Genomic DNA, 21,198 nt, shown 5'->3' with positions numbered 1-21,198 from the left:
ACAGAAAACAAGTGTTGGCAAGGATGTGGAAAAATGGAAACTCTTGTGCAGTACTGGTAGGAATGTAAAATGGTATAACCACTGTAGAAAACAGTATGGCCCAGCTGGGCGTGGCTCAGCGGTTGAGCGTTGGCCTAGGACCCAGGAGATTGGGGTTCGATTCCCGGTCAGGGCACATGCCTGGGTTGCGGGCTCGATCAATGACTCTCTCATCATTGATGTTTCTGTCTCTCTCTCTCCCTCTCCCTTCCTCTCTCTGAAATCAATAAAGATTTTTTTTTTTTTTAAAAGAACAGTATAGAGGGTCCTCAAAAAACTAAAAATGGAATTATCATATGATTCAGCAATTCCACTTCTGAATATATACCTCAAAGAATTGAAAGCAGGGTCTTGAAGAGATATTTGCATGCTATGGTCACTGCAACATTATTCACATTAGCACAGATGTGGGAGCAACCCAAATGCCCGTAGACGAATGAACGGGTAAAGAGAGTGTGGGATACACATATGGTGGAATATTAGCCACATGCTCACCATGGCTGAACCTTGAGGAATCCTACTAAGTGAAATAAGCCAGTCACAGAAAGGCAAACAGTGTATGATTCTGCTTATAGGAGGTATCTAGAGGAGTCCAAATCACGGAAACAGAAAGTGGAACGGTGGTTGCTAGAGGCTGGGGGAAGAGGGAAATGTTTAGTGGATATAGAGTTTCGGTTTTGCAAGATGAAAAAGTTCTGGAGATCTGTTGCACAACAATGTGAATTAGCTCAACACTAGGGACCTGTACACTTAAAAATGATTAAGATAATACATTTTATGTTACGTGTTTTTACTACAATTTTTTAAAAAAGTTAACGATCTTTCCATATTGGACTAGAGGAATGAATTAGAAGGTTTTTCAGGTCCCACCAGGCCTTAGTAGAGATCTATCTGTAAGCAAATACTTAATATGCCATGTTATTACTATTTAAATGTTAAATCTCTTAAGTGTCTTACAGGCACTCTTTGTAAAAGAAATGATTCTTTTGTAGTAAGAATGGCCAACTTGATCAGATTTAAAAAGTTAAAATGGTCTTTCTTGAGTTTTTTAAGGGCCTCGAAAGTATAAGCATTTCCTGGGATTAAAAAAGCTTTTTTCCTGAGTCCAAATCAAAAGCAGCTATTCAACTACCACTTATTACGTAAGTAAAGAAGTAGAACCAGCCTTGTTGTCTGAGCATTTTGTTTGTTTTCTATCTTGAAGGCACTAGCAATTATATATCAAAATTGTTTCCCTATTTGCTTTGCTAACCAGGAAGCTCAGAATAAGATTTGCCATACATCTCTAACATCTACACAAAACTTTAAGCAATGTGTGTTTAGGCAACTTTGTTTTCTAATTTGCCTCTTAATTCATAAAACTTATTCCCTCCCCTAATTTTAATTTAGCCCCAGCTTCGTCCCTTTTAAAAAAAAAACTTTTGCACAGCACACATGCAGTAAATCCTCTTTGGAACATGGGAAAGCATATAAATAAATAAAACACAGATGAGTAATGTGAACTGAGCACCTTACAGATCTGGTCTTATATTGTCATGAATCTCTAAATATCATCTAATCCATTACTTCCAAAGACAAATAAAACTCTAGGGCCAAGTGACATTCATCTTGTGAGGCAGAAGGAAACAGCAAAGCATTAGGGGTGAACTCTTCAACTAATATATTTCACATCTCTCTTTGTAAACAGGAAACACAGCTCTAGCAACCAAGCGGCTGATGGGGAGAGGAGGTGGGGAGGAAGGCTGGGTCTGGGAATGAGTTGGTTCTGGGGCCAGGCATTGTTCACTGCAGAGCTGATTGAAGACACCAGCAACCTTCTAAGAAAGAGATAGGAAGTTAAAACTATGCAGTAAGGAAACCCTTAAACACATGGATGTATCATAAATCAAGATGACACTAATGACTTCTGTTAGTTGTAATCTGCCATGAGCATTTCTCCAGCAGTGGGAATGAGGGACGTTGAGCTATCCCCACTCTCCCTTCTAGTTTTCTTTCCTAAGAGCTGCAATAGAATTAAATGAAATCGAGCAAGTGCTCATCAATTAGGGTTCTTGGTTGCAAGCCACAGAAGCTAACTACCTCAAGCAAAACCAAAAGTAATTAGAAGGGTGTAATGGAATAAATGTGTCTGAGACAGGCTAGTAAGCCAGGACAAGAGGAATAGGGAAACTGAGACAGATAGTGAAAGAGCCGTTTGCAGCCATCTAGAAAATCTAGATGCCAAGCAGTTTGCAGCTCAGTCAGGCAGCTGATCAATGACTCATCATTGATGTTTCTCTCTCTCTTTCTCCCTTCCTCTCTCTGAAATCAATAAAGATGTATTTTTTTTTTAAATAAAAATAAAACCTCTCAAAACAAAGGTCCCAGCACATCCTCTCCCTCCCACACCTATGCCCATCCCCCTTCTTTTCCTACAGGCGTGCATCTCCTAAACTCTAAGGGACCCCACGAGGCTTGCAACCAGGGCAGCACTGGGCAGTGGCAGTTCATCCCAGGCAAATCCCCTGAACCTGTCCCCAAGACCCCATTTTCTCTGACTTCTTAGTGAGCCAAAGCAGCCCAGCCAACAATCATTTCCCCAGCCCTTCCTTGTTTGACTGTCCCCAGCTTTATAGTAAACATCCTCTAAAATTCACCTGGACTAGTGTTGTGAAATTTTTCCTCCATGAAGTCAAGAAGCCACACACTACCCGCTGGATAAATAGCCAAGCTGCTCAGGGTCAGGTCCCCTTTCTGGTAACATGTCCACCTCACAAATTCATATGTTGAAGCCCTACTCTCCAGTGTGATGGTATTTGGAGATGGAGCCTTTGGGAGGTAATTAGGGTTACATAAGGTCATGAGGATGGGACCCTCACAATGGGGTTAGCGCCTTAAAAGAGGAGACACCCAGGCCCAGCACACACAAAGAAGAGGTCATGTGAGCACACAGCAAGCTGGCAGCTGCCTATAAGCCAAGAGAAGAGACCTCAGAATTAAACCGTCCTTGCCAGCATTTCCATTGTGTCTGTCGGATCTACCTCCTAACATTCCTCCCTTCACTCACTCCATTCAGGCCACATCAGCCCCCTAGCTGTTCCTCCAATGACACAAACATCCTTGTGCCTCAAGGCCTTTGATCTTGCCCTTCCCTCCGCCTAGAGCTCTGCTCCCCCAGAGGGTTGCCTGGACCCACCCCTTGAGTTCTTCAATCTTTGCTCAAATGTCTTCTCAACAGAGAGGACTCCCTTGATCACCCTTTGCCCCTCTGTGTCCCCGCCCTGCTTTATCTTTCGCCGTAGCATGTCATGTTATACATGCCTGTTCAATTGTTCGCTGTCAGTGCCTCATCCGAGAGAGGAGACTCCGTGAGGGCTGCTGTGCATCCCTATGAACCCTGCCTGACACGGAGTGGGCACTCCGTGAATAGCTGCTAAATGGAAGAATCCTGGCCCAGCAAGGGCGCTGTTTCACTCAAACCCTGGGAAGCTCAGGACCCTGAAGCCCCTACAGCATGAAACTCTTTTCCCATCGCCCGAATGTTGATCTTGAACGACCTCACTTTAGGAGGAATCTCAGGAGGGTTAAACTAAAAGCTAAAGGCACTGGACTTTTTGGCCCCAAATGCCTCGAGGGCTGGGAAGGGGGTAGTCCCAGGGCAGGGTCAAAAAGATCTTTTTCTTGTCCCCATCACTCTGTTTTATTTTTCTTCACAGCATTTGTCACTACTTGCACTGTAGCTGAAGTTCCATCCAACCACTTGTTCCTGTATTTCATGTCTGCTCTTTCTCGAACCTTCTGATTCTCCTTTGGGGACACTGCCACTCCTCCACTCTCAGTCTATGTGGCTCAGTGGGCATGACTCTCACTCCAGCTCCAGGAATGGGCATGGGAGCCAGGCCTACACCAGTCAGTCTTCTGTATCCCTCTGGCCACAGGGATTGCTTTGAATCTGGCCATGTCTCCCCATTCAGACAAAAAATAATCAAGACCAGTTCAGATCAGGCCTGTTGGGGAAACAGAGCATCTTCCTGCTGGTTTAGAGAGAACAGGACGTAAACCTTGAGCTGTCGGTGCCAGAGCTTGGGAAGAGCTTTTTATATGAAGTTTCACAACAAAGAGAAAGCGAAAGACAGGCCCTGATCCTATTGAGTGCCTGGATCCAGTCATACCTGAAGTCGGTGGACTTCTCAGATCCATGTTGCCTAAGCCAGTTTGAGTTGTATGTTACTTGCCACTAAGGGGTCTTTACTTTTTCATTCACTTTTCTCTCGCAACTCACTACTCATCCACTACCTCTAACTCTTCAGTTAGTAGGAGCTATATTTCTAGGCCAGACATCTACTCTGAAGTAGGATACAAAAGCACTGCTTGCTCAAAGCCCAAACAACTGATGAAGAGGGGGAAAGGTCAGTCCATTTTCTCCATGATTTCAAACATTTGGATGTTTGTCAACAAGGAGACAGAACTTCTAGTTTTTCATCTGATAGTTTTGGGGTTCTGTTAATGCCAAAGGGCCTGATTCTCATGCTCCCCTTAGAACTGTAAGACTCACTGGCCTCTGACGGAAGTCTTACAAATGTGCAAAACTGGCAGAGAAGTATCCTGAATACATGTGCTGAAATATTTGTACAACCTCCCCTTGATCTACTCAAATGGTGTCATTGTTTTTAGAGTACTTTGAGCTCTTGTTTCTTTTCAATGTTAAAAGAACGGAGGTAGACACATGTCCAGACTGTATCTTCATTATTTTTTAGAAATATTTAAACTTCATCATTTTTTTCTTACTGAAGTGATAAAAATAAAAATAAAACATTATGGAAATATATAATGAAGGCTCTGTAAACTTCCCCATGAGCTAACTCTCTAAAGTGACACATTTGAATATACACCAATACTTGAAGTTCGTTGTCACCATTCACAAATATCACTTGTGACTTAGTTTTTCTTTTGTATATCATGAACAGCTTGTTGTGTCTTTATATAGAACTCTTACAGTCCTTAAAATGTATTGTATTCCATTGTGTGCAGGGCTACATACATAGTTTGAGTTGCCAGCATGTAATGCCTCTGGCTGTATGGAAATACCATAATTTATTTTCCATTCTCTCTCTCTCTCTTTTTTTTTTTTAATGGACATCTGGGTTATTTGTAATGTTTGCTCTAATAAATCATGCTGCATTTGCATCTTTCTATGTTTGCATGTTTATACAAGTTTGTAGAATTTGTTTTTAGATGTGGAATTCCTGGGTCAAGGGTATAAACATTTAAATTTTAGTAACTAGTGCCTAACTTTCCTCTACAAAGCTTGTCCCAGTTTTTAGCAATGGTGCATGAGAGTGCTTTGGATGGTAAACGTTCTTTTTAACTAGTGAAAACCACTGATAAGTGCCTTAGTCTGTTCGGGCTATTATAATAAACGGCCATACACCGCATGGCTTATAAACAGCAGAAATTTCTTTCTCACAGTCCTGGAGGCTGGGAAGTCCAAGATCAAGGTGCCAGTGGATTCAGTGTCTGGTGACAACCTGCTTCCTAGTTCACGAGCAGTCATCTTCTCACTGTGCCCTAGTATGGCAGAGGGAGCAAGGCAGCTGTCTGGGGTCCGTTTTATAAGGGCACTAATCCCATTCATGAGGGCTCCACACTCATGACCTAATCACCTCCCAAAGGCCCACCTCTTAACACCACCACATTGGCAATTAGATTTCAACATATGACTTGGGGGGGGGGGATATGGCAATAGGGCTGTGCTCCCTCCCCCCCCATTTTAGTCAGTATTAGGGAATGGATTGCAATGAGCTGTTTCCTTTCATTTCCTTTCATTGGTCTCATTAGCCAGAAATTAAACTCAAATCAGCCTGGCAAAAAAAACGAACTGAAAAGTGAGGTCAGTGGCTTCAGGCAAGGCAAGATTCAGGGCTCAAGTGATGACATTGGAGCGCATTATCTGTTTCTCACTGGGTGGGCTTTATTCTTCTGTTCTAGGTCACACACCCCCTCCCCCCCCAGTCTTCTTATCCTCTCAGATCCAAGTTCTGCACACAAAAGCAAGTTTGTCTTCCACAGTCTAAACCAAAGTCCTGATGTCACTCTCTTTTTTTTAAATCCTTACCGAGGATATGTTTTTTGATCTTTTAGAGAGAAACATAGATGTGAGAAATATTGCTCCCCACCCCAGCATGCACCCCAACTGGGAACCAAAACCCACAACCTAGGTATGTGCCCGGTGGGGAATCAAACTCACAATCCTTTGGTGTATGAGACAATCCTCCAACCAACTGAGCTACGCCGCCAGGGCCTGATAGTCAGTCTTATCAAACCTATCAATGACCCAATCATAGTGGCCCAAGAAATGGGCTGAGCTGAAAAAAAAAGAAAAGAAATGGGCTGAGCTGATTGACATAGGCCTAGGTGGTCAAGTGCCCAGAACCCAAACCCCTACCCCAGGGACTGAGAGTAGGGGGAGAGGCACAGGGCTAAGGAAAGTCTGGGAGTGCCTAGTGGCTGCTGGGGAGATAAAGCTCATCCAGCTCTGGTCACTACCGCCTCCAGTGTTGTCTTGCAGTAAATCCATTCTCCACCCCGCAGCCAGGAAGGGGCCTCTAAAACAGAGCAAATTTCAGCCTTCTTTAAAGCACTTCAGTGGTTCTTCGTAGTCCTCAGGGTGAATTCCACCCTCCTTCACAAGGCCTCCAGGACCTAGCCTCTCCTTTCCACACCAGCTTCATCCCTCCCACCCCTTACTCCCCAGCATTCCTGTGTAAAGCCGTAGTGCGAGGCTTAGTTGCCTGAATGGCCTTGTTCTCTCTCCCACCTCTAGGCCTTTGCATAATAGCCCTAGTGATTTATAAAGCCCTTACTAAGTGCCAGGCCATGTGCGAAGCATTATATGTTTATTATATACCCCAGTTGAGTACTCACAATAACCCTATGAAAGACAGTAGGGTGTACAGATAAAAACACACACTCCAGAGTCAGACTGCTGGAGTTCAAAGTCAGGCTCGTGTATTAATCATGTTTTTATGTTGTGTGTTTTATGATGCTTTGACATTTTAGGGCTTTGCTAATCCTGGAGAGACTGCCTCTCCCAGGGCTAGCTAATTCCTAGAGATAGTAAACAACTTGCCTGTGAGCACGCCTTTCGCATGCAAACCAATCAATCCAAAGCCCAAATACCCAACCACCTCCTCTATCTAACTCTCACTCATCAAGTCAATACCCCTCCTGCACTAAATCACCCAGGGCGGGTACCAGACAACTAGTGACCACCCCATAGCCTGGAGCCTGCTGAAATGACTCAAACTAAACAATCCCAAACTGCCTACCTTGCCTCTCCCATTCCTTCCCCCGTGAAAAGCACAATCAAGTCTTTTTTCCTGTCTCCTAACCAACGCTGGTTTTTTCTCACATGGCCCTGCGTGGTGGCATCCTATAGCCCCTCATCTTGGAAACCGAAAGTAATAAGTTCTTTCAGAGGCAGTTTTCTCCACGTCTGTCATCTTTCTGCACATGATTAAAATCTTGGGAACATTTCACAATCGCTTAGCCCTTTATTACTTGTGTGACCTTGGACTCCATCTCTGCCTTGAGTTCTCTCTACCCAAAATGGGGACAATAGTAATACCTACTTAGAAGGTATCAGGAAAAAGACTTTAAAATAGAAAAAAGAGAGAAAACATCAGTGGGTCTCTGATTAACTTGCCCATCAGGGTTACCTCTCCCTATCATGCTTATCATATTTTACAACCGTGTGAGTTGTAGAAAACTGACAGTAATGCAGTAATTCTTGCTAAAAGAAGTGAAATTGGTCTTGTCCTGAGTATATGTCAGTTTTGCATTTATTTGTAAATTCACTTCAGCGTTCCTTGTCTGGCTGCAAATGCTAGTACTTTCAATTTTTCTTTTAACCACTTGTAGCATCTTACTGGTTCCCTCATTGCTTAATGAGCTCAGTAAAGTCTTTGATAATGTTTGTTTATATCTGTATGAGTCATAATTTTACCTTTTTTGAAAATGATCCTTTAATGTTCCACCAAGATACCCAACAGATTCACCCATCAGAGCCAGGCAACCTGCACTGGCAGTGTGACTACAGGCACAACTTTTCTTGGCTCTCAGAAGTGGATCCCAAGTAGCAAAAGGCCTTTAACTTTGCTAACTCTCCATATCTCTGTTTTCTTTTTCTCTACGAGGTTTGTGTACTGTTTTTGGTTAATTTATAGCCAGTAAGTTATTCCTCTTTAGTGGCAGCGATGATTGGGAATTTGATTTTTATGGTCAGAACATTCAGTGATCTCTGGAAAGGGGTTAATGGATTATAAAGATTTTTCTCTGTTGAGGGAGGCAGAGAATCTGGCTTGCTAGTCTTTTTGTTTATCTCTTTGAGCTGAAATCATTAAGAATCTTAGGCCCGTCAGGAAGGAGAACAGCTCTTTGCTACTTGGACCAGTGAGCTTTTTGTGTTTTTGAGTATATTCTTGATCTTTGACATTGTAGATCTGAAGCTATGCGCTCTCTATGTCTGTAATAGAGAAAAGCCCCTATGTCTTCTTGTATAAGTGTGTGAAGTTTTCCTGTCTTTAGAGAATATTTTATTTGTTTGGAACATTGTAGATCTAGTTTTAAAGTTCTATTGTCCAGATTTATAAGGGAGACTTTGTCTTTTTCAAGCCATCTTGTAACCCATGGCAATTGAGTAGATTCTGTTTTTGTAAACAGAACTAAAATATTTAAAATATCTGATTTTCACTGACCTTGCAGAATTCAGGAAATCTTACCGCCTCCTTGCTTTTCATGGTAATAGTATTTGCATAGATTATATGCTCTCCAGCTTATCTCACTCTGACTGTGGAGCACTTTGAGTTCTCTGCATTAACTAGTCCTTCCATCTTACAGGTTCCCTCATCACTTAATAAGTTCCATAAACTCTTTGATACGGGATCATTTCAATTGCATATAAAGTAAAAACTTTAGCTTTTTAAAATATTGTCAGCCCAGCCAGGCGTGGCTCAGCGGTTGAGCATCGACCTAGGATCCAGGTGATCGGGGTTCGATTCCCGGTCAGGGCACGTGCCCGGGTTGTGGGCTTGATTCCCAGTCGGGGGCGTGCAGGAGGCAGCCGATCAATGACTCATCATTGATGTTTCTCTTCCTCTCTCTCTCCCTCTCTCTGAAATCAATAAAGATACATTAAAAAAAAATTTTTTTAAAGATATATTAAAAATATATATATTGTCCTTTGGGTTAATATATGTAAGATGTTCAGAACAGCGCCTGGACCCAGTACAGGCTCAACAAATGTAAGCTTTTGTAAGCGAAGGGTTTAGATTATTTAGATCAGATTATTTGCACTTTACAGGTGAGGGAAATGAGTGCAGGGCAGGTAAGCAAACTGGCTTCCCTGGCACAGCTCGTCGGAGGCGGGACAGAATGAGGCCAGGTCTGCCTGCCTTCAGAGCCCCTGCCTTCTTCTCCCCACCCCCACCGCGCCCCTCCTCCCCACAAGCCTCTCTGGCTGTGCTCTGCTAACTCCCACTCATTGTCCGGCTTTCACAGTTGGAGTCTTTCTGGGTCCTTCTGGGCTGGGTCAGCAGCACCTCCAACCTTGTATCTTCCTTTCCCTGTCGAGCTCATACCTTAAATATGTTGCAACCATCAATTTCTTCATCTAAGGATGAGCCCCATACCCCCGGGGGCCAAGACTGTTTCCATCACCATCGGGCACAGAGCCTGGCGTGCAGCCAGTGCCCAAGTGCAAGCGTCAGAAAGGAGGCATCAGGTGGGTGTGGTGGGCTGTCCCCCTGGGATGGAGAGCGGATGCTTTCTGGAACTGCCTGGAACCCCTCTGCTTCTGTTCTCTGCCAGCTCCACACCCCCTGGGCTCCTGGTCCCTCTAGAGAGTACCAAGCCTCCTCAAGAGGATGCCCGGAGCCACTGGCCTCTCCTGACTTAGGTTTCTGGTTTTTGTTTTTTTGCTTTTCTTTCTTTTTTTGTTTCTTTTCCAAATCAAATTCCAGAAATGCAGGTTTAAAAATAACCAAGAAATGCAATCTTCTCCACCAAGCCGCTTGGCAAAAACAAATCCTCGACAAAGACCAGTGTGCAGTCTCGCTTCACACTTACTCACTTTCAGACGCCAGCTCAGCTCTGTTTTGGGTGGGGAGGAAAAGGGGAGGCAGGACTCCGCGGGGCTGAAGGCCGAGGGCACCGCCGCCGGGCACAGGCTGGGCTGGACCATGGCAGGGCTGACCCCGAGTTGCAGGCACACGCCCTTTGCAGGAAGACAGCTGCTTGCGACGGCTGCGAAGTCCCGTTCTCCTTGGAGTCCCAGCTTGCTGGTCCCCAGCCCTGGCCTGGGCAGGAGATCAAAGCAGGCCTGGAAAACGGTCTCCATTAGTGATCCGGAATTCACTCTCCTTCCCTGGGGAGACATCAGCTTCTGCTCGAGCTCGCCTCTCCCCATCATGACTTAGGGAACTGGTGGGAGGGATGGAGCAACATTTACCCTCCACTCGACAACAGCCTGCATCTCCCTCCTCTTTCCTACATGGTCTATTTTTCGACCTGTCATCTTCCTTAATGCCCATTTTGTGGGTGAGAAAAATGTGTGATGGAAGAGAGGAAATTCAGGACCAGGGAAGGCCTGGAAAATTCAAATTTCATATTTCCTCCTCTTTTGAATCAGCATTTATGGCCCTCAATGGGGTTTTCCTGCATATGCTTGTATAACTCCCTTTTCAAACAATTTTTGCTGTTTTTTCCTTTCCCTGCCCCTGGGTAAGTTATTCCAACGACTGCTTTCCACCTCAAAAGAAAGTAGTGGACAGGAAAAAAGTGGTCGTGTGGTCTGTTGGCTACAAGTCCAAGTGGAGCCAGGAGACTTTGGTTCTATTCTGAGCCTTTTTGGGAACAGGACGAAGGAGCAGGACACGGCCCCGCCCTTTTACGGGAGTTCCCCGGACCCCATGCCAGGAAGAGGAAGTTGCTTACCCCAGATCAGAAGGGGGCCAGGAATTAGCGTTTACGAGGCACCTGCAAAATGCCAGGCCCTTTCCTGACCAGCTCCCTTCATTCTCGCAGCTTTGGAAGACAGGCCTTTGTGTTTTCCGTGTTACAGCTGAGGAAACTAAGGCTCAGAGAGAGGTAATGAGTTGCCCCAGGTAGCACAGCTTGTCCTTGACAGCTGGGAACAGAGCCTGCTCCTGGTTCTCCTGTCTGAGCTATTCCACTTGAATGTGCGGCCTGCCAACCCGGCTTTACTCATTGAGTGACTCTAGCAGTAGCCACCCAATTCCAAAATCTTTAAAACTCTCAAACACCTGATACAGTGCACCCATCAGCTATTCGCTTCTTCTAATATCCCCATTCCAGTTCACCACGGTGAAAATCTTAACAATTGCACCCTAATTGCATGCCAGAGGCTACTGTACTCTACAAACCACCCTTGACAGGGTCTTCATTGCCAGGCAGCTGGCAGGTGGTCCAGCTCTCAAATCCCATTTTAGTTTGCTTCCTAAGACTACTTCCAGCATCAACTGACATAGGTTGGATTCTCTGCAAAACAGATTCTGAGTCTGAAATTTGCACTTAAGAAGTTGAGGGGGGTGGCGGGGAAGCTCTGAGAAACAGCCCCTGTGAGTGAGTGAGTGAGTGAGTGAGTGAGTGAGTGAGTGAGTGAAGCAGAACTGGGGAGAGAGAGAAAAGTCTATCTGAAGGCTTCAGACAGGACCATTGGGGAGCTCTGGAGCTGAAATGGACAACTCCATTGTCCTGCCTTTTAAGCAAGGGGCTAGGCATTTACACCCCCTCCTGGACCGAGGCCATTGGTTGCAAGATGCCTTTAGGGAGAGGACGTGATCTTGGGTGGAGCACCACTCCTTGGCTGCGCTGGGGGAGTAAGTCCCTGATCCTGAAGCGGGGGATCTGGGAGAACACCACAGCACCCTCTTCAGAGAATCTGTCCTTTCCATACTGATGTGCCAGTGTTGCACATACATTGTATATATTAGCCTCTTGTCAGTTTTAGATATTGCAGATCTCTTCTGTCATCTGTCTGTTAACTATCTCTCAGTGTCATGTGTTGAGCAGAATTTCTTAATTATGCTGTAGCCAAATTAATAGATTTTTTTTTCCTCCTTAAGAATTTGTCCCTAGTCCCTGGATCAAAAGATATCCTTTTACATGATGCTCTTCCTTGAATACAGCTTTATCTTTCCATCTCTAGGTCTTTCATCCTTAGGGAGCCCACTCCGAATGTGGGTATTATGTAGGCACCCGGCTTTGTTCCCTTTTCCTCTGTATTATGAACCAGCTTTTCCTGCTTGTCTTGAACTCTCTGCTTTCTGCTCTCACCACTGTCTTAAGATGCTGCACCTGCAGAGCATCATCGACCTCTTAATATCCTTGTGGGTTTTAAAAAAATCCCCACGTGGCTCAGCGGTTGAGCATCGACCTAGGATCCAGGAGATTGGGGTTCGTATTCCCGGTCAGGGCACATGCCCAGGATGCGGGCTTAGGCAGCCGATCAATGACTCTCTTATCATTGATGTTTCTCTCTCTCTCCCCCTCCTTTCCTCTCTCTGAAATCAATAAAGATATATTAAAAAAAAAAAAAATCCCCATTCGTCTTGCTCTCCACACAGTGCTGGCACTCCAGGCCACCTCTCCAGAAGCTCTGTGCACATGTCCTTTCCAAACTTTTCTCTGCCTTTTCTTCGTCTCTTCCTCCTCTGTCATCCCCAGGGCTTTGTTGGCCTAGCTTTCTCTTGCAGCTCTTGACAATCGGTGTAATTTAAGGCTCTATCCTTGTCTTTATTTTTATCCCTTGTAATTCCATCTTCTTTGAGAAGTTCATCATCTTCAAGATTTCAGTGCTTCCAGGTGAGTGACTGTCCTACCCAGCAAATCCAGCCCTGACCTCTCTTGTGAACGTCAGCCGCCAATTCCAAACTCAAAACTGGACATGATTTAGAATGTCTAAATCCTAATTCATCTTAACTGTGAAAGTAATTTTATACGATTCACCTGTGTTTTATACATTTCCAAGTCCTCCAATGTTCTAGCACGGTGCCTTCTATAAACCAGGTGTTCAACATATATTTATTCAACGAATGAGAGGGTCTTATGTGTTTAGCCGTATTAAAAGTCAAAGTCATTTTTTTTTTTGGTTCAAACATTCATGGTTCAAAAGATCACATAACATTTCAGAGGGAAGTTCAGCCGTGAGTCAGCTTTCTTCTTCCTTTGGGAAGGGAGTGGCTCCCCTCTGGTTGGTCAAGGCCCCCTGTCTTCAGTGTCCCTCTTGGTGACATAGACTAGTGGGGGAGGAACAGGGCTGGGCCGGCCGGAGCCGTAGTCATTGAAATTCCAAACCCTCCACTTATGAGGGCCTGGTTTCCTTATCTATAAAAGTGGATAGGAAGGGCCAACCCAGATGGCTGGTAAAAAAATATGAAGAAACAACACATGGAAAGTGCCTTGCCCCCAACAGGTGCTAAAAATAATTGTGAGGCCCCTTCCCTTCTCCCTCTTTGCATCCCTCTCCTGCATTCAGCTTGAAGCTGAAGGCAGAAGTGTCTGAGCTCTCAGGATAAACAGGCCCCATTATGAGAGTCCTGCACAACCAAAGTCAGACGGAAAGTCTCCTTAATCGGCACAACATGCCCATGCATCTGTAAAGTAGGGTGAGGGGACTACAGCTGTCTCCTCTTTACAGATTAAAAACTGGAAGCATCCAATTCCCAAGAGCATCAAACAAGCACTTTACAGCTGACAACCGCTCGGAACTCAGAACTGTCATGCAGGGAGCTTAGTCTGAACTCCTCAGAGATAGTGTCAAACTGTCCATCCACCGGGATCCTGCTAAGTGACCCAGGCAGCATATTCCAGTCGCTGCAGGGTTGAGATTTCAAGTCGCCACAAGCCTCCCCAGTTTGTCTTGGGAATCCGTCCAGACCACCTCCTTGTTTTTCCACCCTCCTTCTCCTGACTCGTAAATTTCTTGGTCCTCAACTCTCTTTGTTTTGGCTTTCATACCATGGTTCCTACCCTCCACCCATCTCTTTGCTGGATGGCCCTCTGGGCTTGACTCACTTCTCTGGCTCTCGACAACCACATCGATCCAAGCCCTTGCTTTTGGTCTCTGTCCTTCGATCTCCCACACGGCTCCCACGGGGAAGAAGCAGCCCATCTGTAGGATCCGCTGCATGCGCCACGCCCTCACCGGGACCACGAAGGTCGTGGTGGCCTGTCAGTTTCAAGATGGAAGAATAAAGATGTTGCTGCCGCCCTCCCCCCCCACACACACCTTTAAAAATCACGCCAAAACAAACAGTACAGGAAGTGCAAACAAAAGTATTATTTGTTAGACCAGGAGAAAACAGCAGCCCCTGATCCCACTAGATGAAATGGAGAGAGGAAGGGCAAAGCACCCCAGGTGGGTCTGATACTGGTGGGCATCAGAGCGTCCTCTGAGGACACCTGGCTAAATAAACCTCAAAGGCAACAGAGGGGCCATAGTATGCATTTCTGTACCCCCGGAGCTTAACACAGGCCCGGCCAAATCAAGTCCTCACTCAACATGTGTTGAATGAATTACATCATTTTATATATATCCCATAACATAGATCATATATAATATTATCAGCATATAAAGACCTATTTTACTGAAAGGAGAACTGTTAGAAATGTTTACTACGTTGCTAATGGAGCTGCCATTACTTCTATGAGAGAGGGACCTTCGGAACCCATACACTGAGGAAGGGAACTCTAAGCAATACCCTTGCCCTGATGTTTAGCATTTCATTGCTTCAAATATTTTTTAAAATCCACAAAATCTGTTCTTCCATTAGCTCACTCTTTGTTTTTTCATTATTTTAATGTGAACTTGGTTCCTATGGAGGTCAGGACTTGATAATTACATTCAGCCCTTTGCAATTATTAGTAAGGAACCAGGTAACAGCACTGACATTTAATATTTAATTGTTTTTGATCAGCATTAATTAGTCACAGATGCACACCAGATTCCCATTTAATTAAATACTCTTGGGAACACATTGTGGGCTCAGGGATTCTAACCACATCAAAAAGTAAATGTTCAACTTTAAAAGTTAGGCCCTAGAGACCCAGGCATCCATGGAGAGGAAATTCCAGATGTCTAGCATTTTCCCTCTTTGCTCAGAAATAAACCTCCTACTTCCAGCCCCCTGGAATCTAAACTCTTCGTGTTTCTGCTGGGAACTTCCAGGCTGCAGCCACCTCCTCTCTTCTCTTTCTCGCATCACCCGTGTTACCCTCTCTAGTGAATCATTCCCATCCACATACAGACATGAGTAATGTCTCCCATCCTACAAAACCCGCTATCCACTCCACCCCTTCTCAAGCTATTGCCCCCCATTTTTTTCCATTTTTAAAAAAAATATATTTTTATTGATTTCAGAGAGAGGAAGAGAGAGGGGAGACATAGAAACATCAATGATGAGAGAGTCCTTGATCAGCTGCCTCCTGCACGCGCCCTACTGGGGATCGAGCCCGCAACCCGGGCATGTGCCCTGGCTGGGAACCGAACCACCATCTCCAGGATCCTAGGTCGACCCTCACCTGCTGAGCCACACCGGCCGGGCTGCCCCTTTTCTTTGTTCCTCTTTGGAGAAACAGTCCTTGAAAAGATTGTGTACACTTGCTTTCCCCTCCTAGTCTCTCTCAAAGCCACCGTCTTCAGACTTTGGCTCTGACCCCTCCGAGGAAGCTGTCCTTGTCAGTGTAACCAAAAATAACCCCTTGATGCTAAATCCAATGGCCAATTCTGTCTTCATTTTGCCCAGTTCTTCATGTTCTCTCCCGTGAAACGTTTCTTCACTTGGCTTCAGGAAGCCATATAAATTTTTTTGTTTTCCTCCCACACATGGCCATTCCTTCTCATTCCCCTTGGCTCATCCATCCTCTCCCTGGTCTCTAGATGCTGGAGTGTCACAGGCTCGGTCCTTGGTCTAACTTCCCCCTCTGGCCATATTCATGCCGTAGGTGATGGTAGAGAAGCATATATGTGCACGGAGCTCCTCATTTTTATCTCCAGCGCTGACCTCTCCCCTGCGTGGCCTGCATTCCCACTGGAATGCTGGCTAACCCTGGGTTCCTTAGAAATCAGAACCTGAGGCAGAGCTCATCCTCGGGCATACTCTGTTGGTAAGTGCAGCCCTAGAGCAGAAAGGGAGGGAAGAGGGAAATGAGGCGGGGAGTGGAAAGCAAACCCAAGGGGGACATTTTCAAGCTAGCCACAGACTCACCGCTAGTGGCCAGGTCGCACAGGGAACGTCTCCAGAGGGGGAGGGTGGGGTGCAGGCAACGACAGCGCTTCGGTGCTGCCTCTTGGGAGGCAGATGGTGTATTTCTGGCCTGCGGAAGGAAATAGAACTCATCTGTTGACTCCTCCTCACCTCTTGTCTCTCAATGATAAAATTTACTCCTGCATCTCTGGGTTGTAGTCCATGACCTTTTTGGGCTTCTTGGAGGTGCCAGCTCCCCCAACTCTGGTTCATAATGTAACCTGGGCTCAGAAGTGTTGGGAGGAACCACAAATCTCCTTGTCTGGTCACTTGGGTCCTGTGCCTGGAGCTTTTGCATGATGGAGGTGAACTGGAGCCTGACCCTGGCCCTGGGGGAGACTGAGACAGCCGGTGGTCTTAGCAGGAGGCCATTAGTTGTGGTGGTCAGGCCTCCTCTTTGAGAAAGCAGCCAAGGGAGTGGGGAGGACAAAGGGTCGAGGAAATATGGGGCATACATAAACTGGGTCTACTGAGCAGCCCCGAACTTAACCTAGCCAACATTGAGTTCCTAATTCTGTTCTCTCATACAAACTTTTTTCTCCATTTTTCCCATCTCTCTGTCAACTCCCATCTTTCTGTTTGCCCACACCAAGCATGTTAGAACCACCTTAATGACTTTCTTCTCAAACCCGACATTGCATCTATCAGAAAATCCCATAAGCAATATGTTCAGAATATATCCAGAAGCCAACCTCTTCTCACTGCCTCCTTTCCTATCATTCTTAAATTATTGAAATAGTCCTCCTACCTGTTTCTCTGCTTCTGCCCCTGTCCCAACATTCTCAATACAAAGAGTGATCTTTGTCAAACACAAGTGAGATGGTGCCACTCCTCTCAAAAACCTCTGTCTTCCCACCTCACTCAGAGTAAAAACAAAGTCTTTGCCATGGCCTCCAAGGTTCTATACCATCTGCTTCCACCACCCCTCTGACTTTATCTCCTGTTTGCACACTCTGTTCCAGCCATACTGCACCTCTACAGGGTCAAGCAGACCCTCCCCCCACCCTCAGGTCCTTTGTAGTTGCTCCTTCCTCTCCGTGCCTGCAAGACTGTCCCCTCAATTATCTCTATGGCTTGCTTTCTCAGTCCTTCAGAGCCCTAACTTCTATGTTCCACGCTTTTCAGCTAGAGAAGGCTCCACGGAGAAAAAAGGGGCTGAAGGTTGGAAAAGATAAAGAAAACAGGAAGGAAGGAGTGACCTCTTCAGGAGCTTGTTGGGAAGCCCAACGCAATTGCAGGAATAGTTTGGCCAACAGGAGACCTTATATATATGACAGTAACAAAAGACTTGAGGGGGGAGTGAAACCATTCTCAAAAGGCCTTGAAGCTAAGTTAAGGAGTGATTGTTCTATAGGCGTAGGCATCCAACTGAGAATCGAAGTCAGTTCATTCACATTTCCATTGAAAAATGTCTTCTAACCAGGGTCTCTGAATCAGTGTTTATTCTGGTGGTCTAAACAGGTCCACGGAGGAAGCAAGAAAAACCAGCACCAACAAAGGAGCAAAAAAGCTCAGAAAAATGTGTATCCCTGAGAGTTTTCCAGGCCCTTTCAGAAGTTGATGGGAGAGGATAGTCTTCCCTAGAGCCACTCCTTGAGAGCTTACATATCCAATGATGTGGCAACTGGAGGTTGGAAATGGAATTTCAGAACCAACCCGACAGGAAGAACAGGGGAAGGTTGGCATTCTCTTTTGATACCCTTGGATCAGGCCTACCTGACTCAGCCTCTCAGATCTCTTGATAACCAATGTTTCGAGGTCAAGGAGGTCAGTGAATGTGGGCGCCACTGCCCTCTGCTGGAGGGACTGGCATCCTCCCCAAGACCTGTATTTGGCTCCAAGACAAGAATTCTTAACCTTCTTTGGATTCTGAGTTCCTCTAAGAATCTGAGGAAAGCTATGGACTCAAAGAAGAAAAAAAGATATGCATGCATACATAAGAATTTATATAGAGTTTCAGGGTTTCATGGAAAGACCCTCTGAGGCGGTAGCAATATTCACTTTACAACAACTCATTTGTTAACGCTGTATTTATGTTTTTAGCACTTTTCTGTATGCTTGTTATATTACGCAGGCACATGGAAAAAGTGGGAGGGGCTTCTGGACTTTGACACCAAACAAAGAAGCTACTTAGTAGCTGTTTGACTCTGGACACATTACTGAAAGGGCAGAACAATATAAGATCCCTCTTGGAGAAAGACGGTATGAAACAAAAAGAAAGTGAATTTTCCTTTACGAAAATGATTAGTTTTTAATTGAAGAGAAACTGAAAAAATAAAAGCCCCACTGGAATCTAAAAGACCTTTATGCAGGTGCTATGCTATAAAATATTCTAATCTGTGTTGTTAATGAAGCTGGATTTACAACCTAGTAAACTAAACAAAGAATTTATGTTGAGTTGATTAACCAGTTGGGACTAAAATCTAGTGTACTTAAGTGCCAGTTTTGCTTGTTTGTTTGTTTTTAAAATATATCTTTATTGATTTCAGAGAGAGGAAGGGAGAGGGAGAGAGAGAGATAGAAACATCAATGATGAGTCATTGATCGGCTGCCTCCTGCACGCCCCCTACTGAGGATTGAGCTGAAACCCGAGCATGTGCCCCAACTGGGAATCATTAACAGCGATCTCCTGGATCCTAGGTCGATGCTCAACCTCTGAGCCATGCTGGCCGGGCATAAGTGCCAATTTTTGCTGTTTCATTTTTCTTCTAGCCAGTGTAAAAAGATGCTGGCTCTCTTGTGAAATTGCTTTATTACATGACTGTCTTAACCTATTTAAAATGCAAACTTCTGCCAGTTGGCTTGGCTCAGCAGTTGAGCATCAACCTATGATCCAGGAGATTGCGGTTCGATTCCCGGTCAGGGCACATGCCTACGTTTTGGCTCGATCCCCAGTAGGGGGCATGCAGGAGGCAGCCAATCAATGACTCTCATCATTGATATTTCTCTCTCTCTCCCTTTCCTTTCCTCTCTCTGAAATCAATAAAGATATATTTAAAATAAAAAAAAAAGAAATGCAAACTTCTATTTTTGTGAAACTTGTTCCGTACAATGGAGAGAAGTCCTAATGATAATAATAATGGCTTATGCAGAGTTTCAATTGGGAACCAAGCAGTACTTTAGGCAGATTGTAATCAAAACATTTTAACACGACAATCCTTTAAATACTTCCTTATTTTGTGACACAAGAAGTTGTTCCAGGGTCATCCTGTATTTTTTCTGCTCCAACCCTGGAGTCTCAGTTGTTTTTCCAAAAAGCCCTGGATTCTTTTAGTAGAGAATGGTACTTAAAAGCCAAGACCTAGGCATGCTTATTGCTACGGGCATATCATTGCTTTTAGGGCTTCTCGGCAAACAGGATCAGGAAAGACACACATATACACACACACACACTTTCATATCTATCTCTATTATATTAAACGCCGTGAGTTTATACTGATACATTGCATTCCAATCCAACAGCAAAGAGCTCTTTCAAGCTTTCCCCCTTTTCATGTTTGTGACTCCTTTCTCCAGCATCGACAAATCTATTTGAGAACATTTCTAATGTAACAAAATTTATAATGTGTGTATTGCTGGTTTTAAAAAAAATATTGTTCTCACTTGCATTGCTCTTTGTTCTCCAAGAACTACCCAAACTCCAGAGTTTTCATTTATTTTATTCATTCAACCAACATATATTTACCAAGCAAATATTATGTGCCAGATAATGTTCTGGGGCTGGGGACACAGCAGTGAAGAAAACATCGTACTGGGAAAGGAACAGTGGAAAGGGGATAATAGATACAAAGCTAAGAAAGGGCAAAGCTGGGATCTGAACCCAGACAGTCTGGCTCCAGGATGCATATTATACCATCTGCCTCTGATTGCTTTTGTAATTTGCTCTCTGCCTTCCACAACATTTTACAACTCTCATGAATCCAATAAAAATGCCTCTGTCAGTTTCTAAATCTACACAATGCATCTTCCACATTACTTAATTTCTCTGATACTGTTTCCAAATCTGTGAAAAATTTACTAATCTCAACCTGCTGTGAGGATAAATGAAATGATATGAGATGCCTGGTGCTACTTGCGACACATCATAGGTATTTAGTGAAGTTAATTTTCCTTTTCTATTTCAACACAAATGCTACACTATAAAGTTCTTCCAGAACAAAGACTTTTTTCCCTCTCTTCCTAATTCAATCAATTATTTATTTACACATCCATTCATTCTTACGCCCATTCGAAAAGCATTTATTGAAAATCCAGTATGCTCTAGGCTCTCTGCTAGTTGTGGGGGATACAGGGACGGCACAGCCTCCAGTCTCAAGGAGCTCACAGTCCCATCCAAGAGACACACCAACAGTTACAACACAACTTGATATGTAGCTCAGATGAGCACTAGAAGGCAGTGGTCACAGAAGAAGCCTTCCTGAAAGAAGGGGCCCTATCATAGCAAGGACTAATACAGCAATCCTGCTGTTCAAGTTGCCAACGATAGATGGAAAAAAAAATAAGTGGGTGAATGAATTTGACCCAGGTAAACAAATCTTTCACAGAAGGTCCCACTGCCCAAGGCACTGTGCTCTGAACTGGGAGCGTGCAGGTGAAAAGAGGGCAGTCAGGCCCTGAATGAGCTTCCAGTGTTCCTGGCAGATACAAACTTCTATAAAGAGATGTTTCAATACGACGCAGAGAATTACAGGGGCAGGCAAGCTCCTGTAACAACAAGATGATTAAGGGGGGGGGGCCCTCTGAGGTCTCCTAATGTAGGCTTCTTAGAATGGGTTTGTCGAAGCTTGGCTATATCCAGCAGATGAAGGGGAGTCATTGATAGCTTCCAATCAAAGGAATAATATAGTCCAATTGG

Source organism: Miniopterus schreibersii (genome assembly GCF_964146895.1).
Source record: "Miniopterus schreibersii genome assembly, chromosome: 8".
NCBI classification, from domain to species: domain Eukaryota; kingdom Metazoa; phylum Chordata; class Mammalia; order Chiroptera; family Miniopteridae; genus Miniopterus; species Miniopterus schreibersii.
This window is presented reverse-complemented; position numbering follows the sequence as displayed.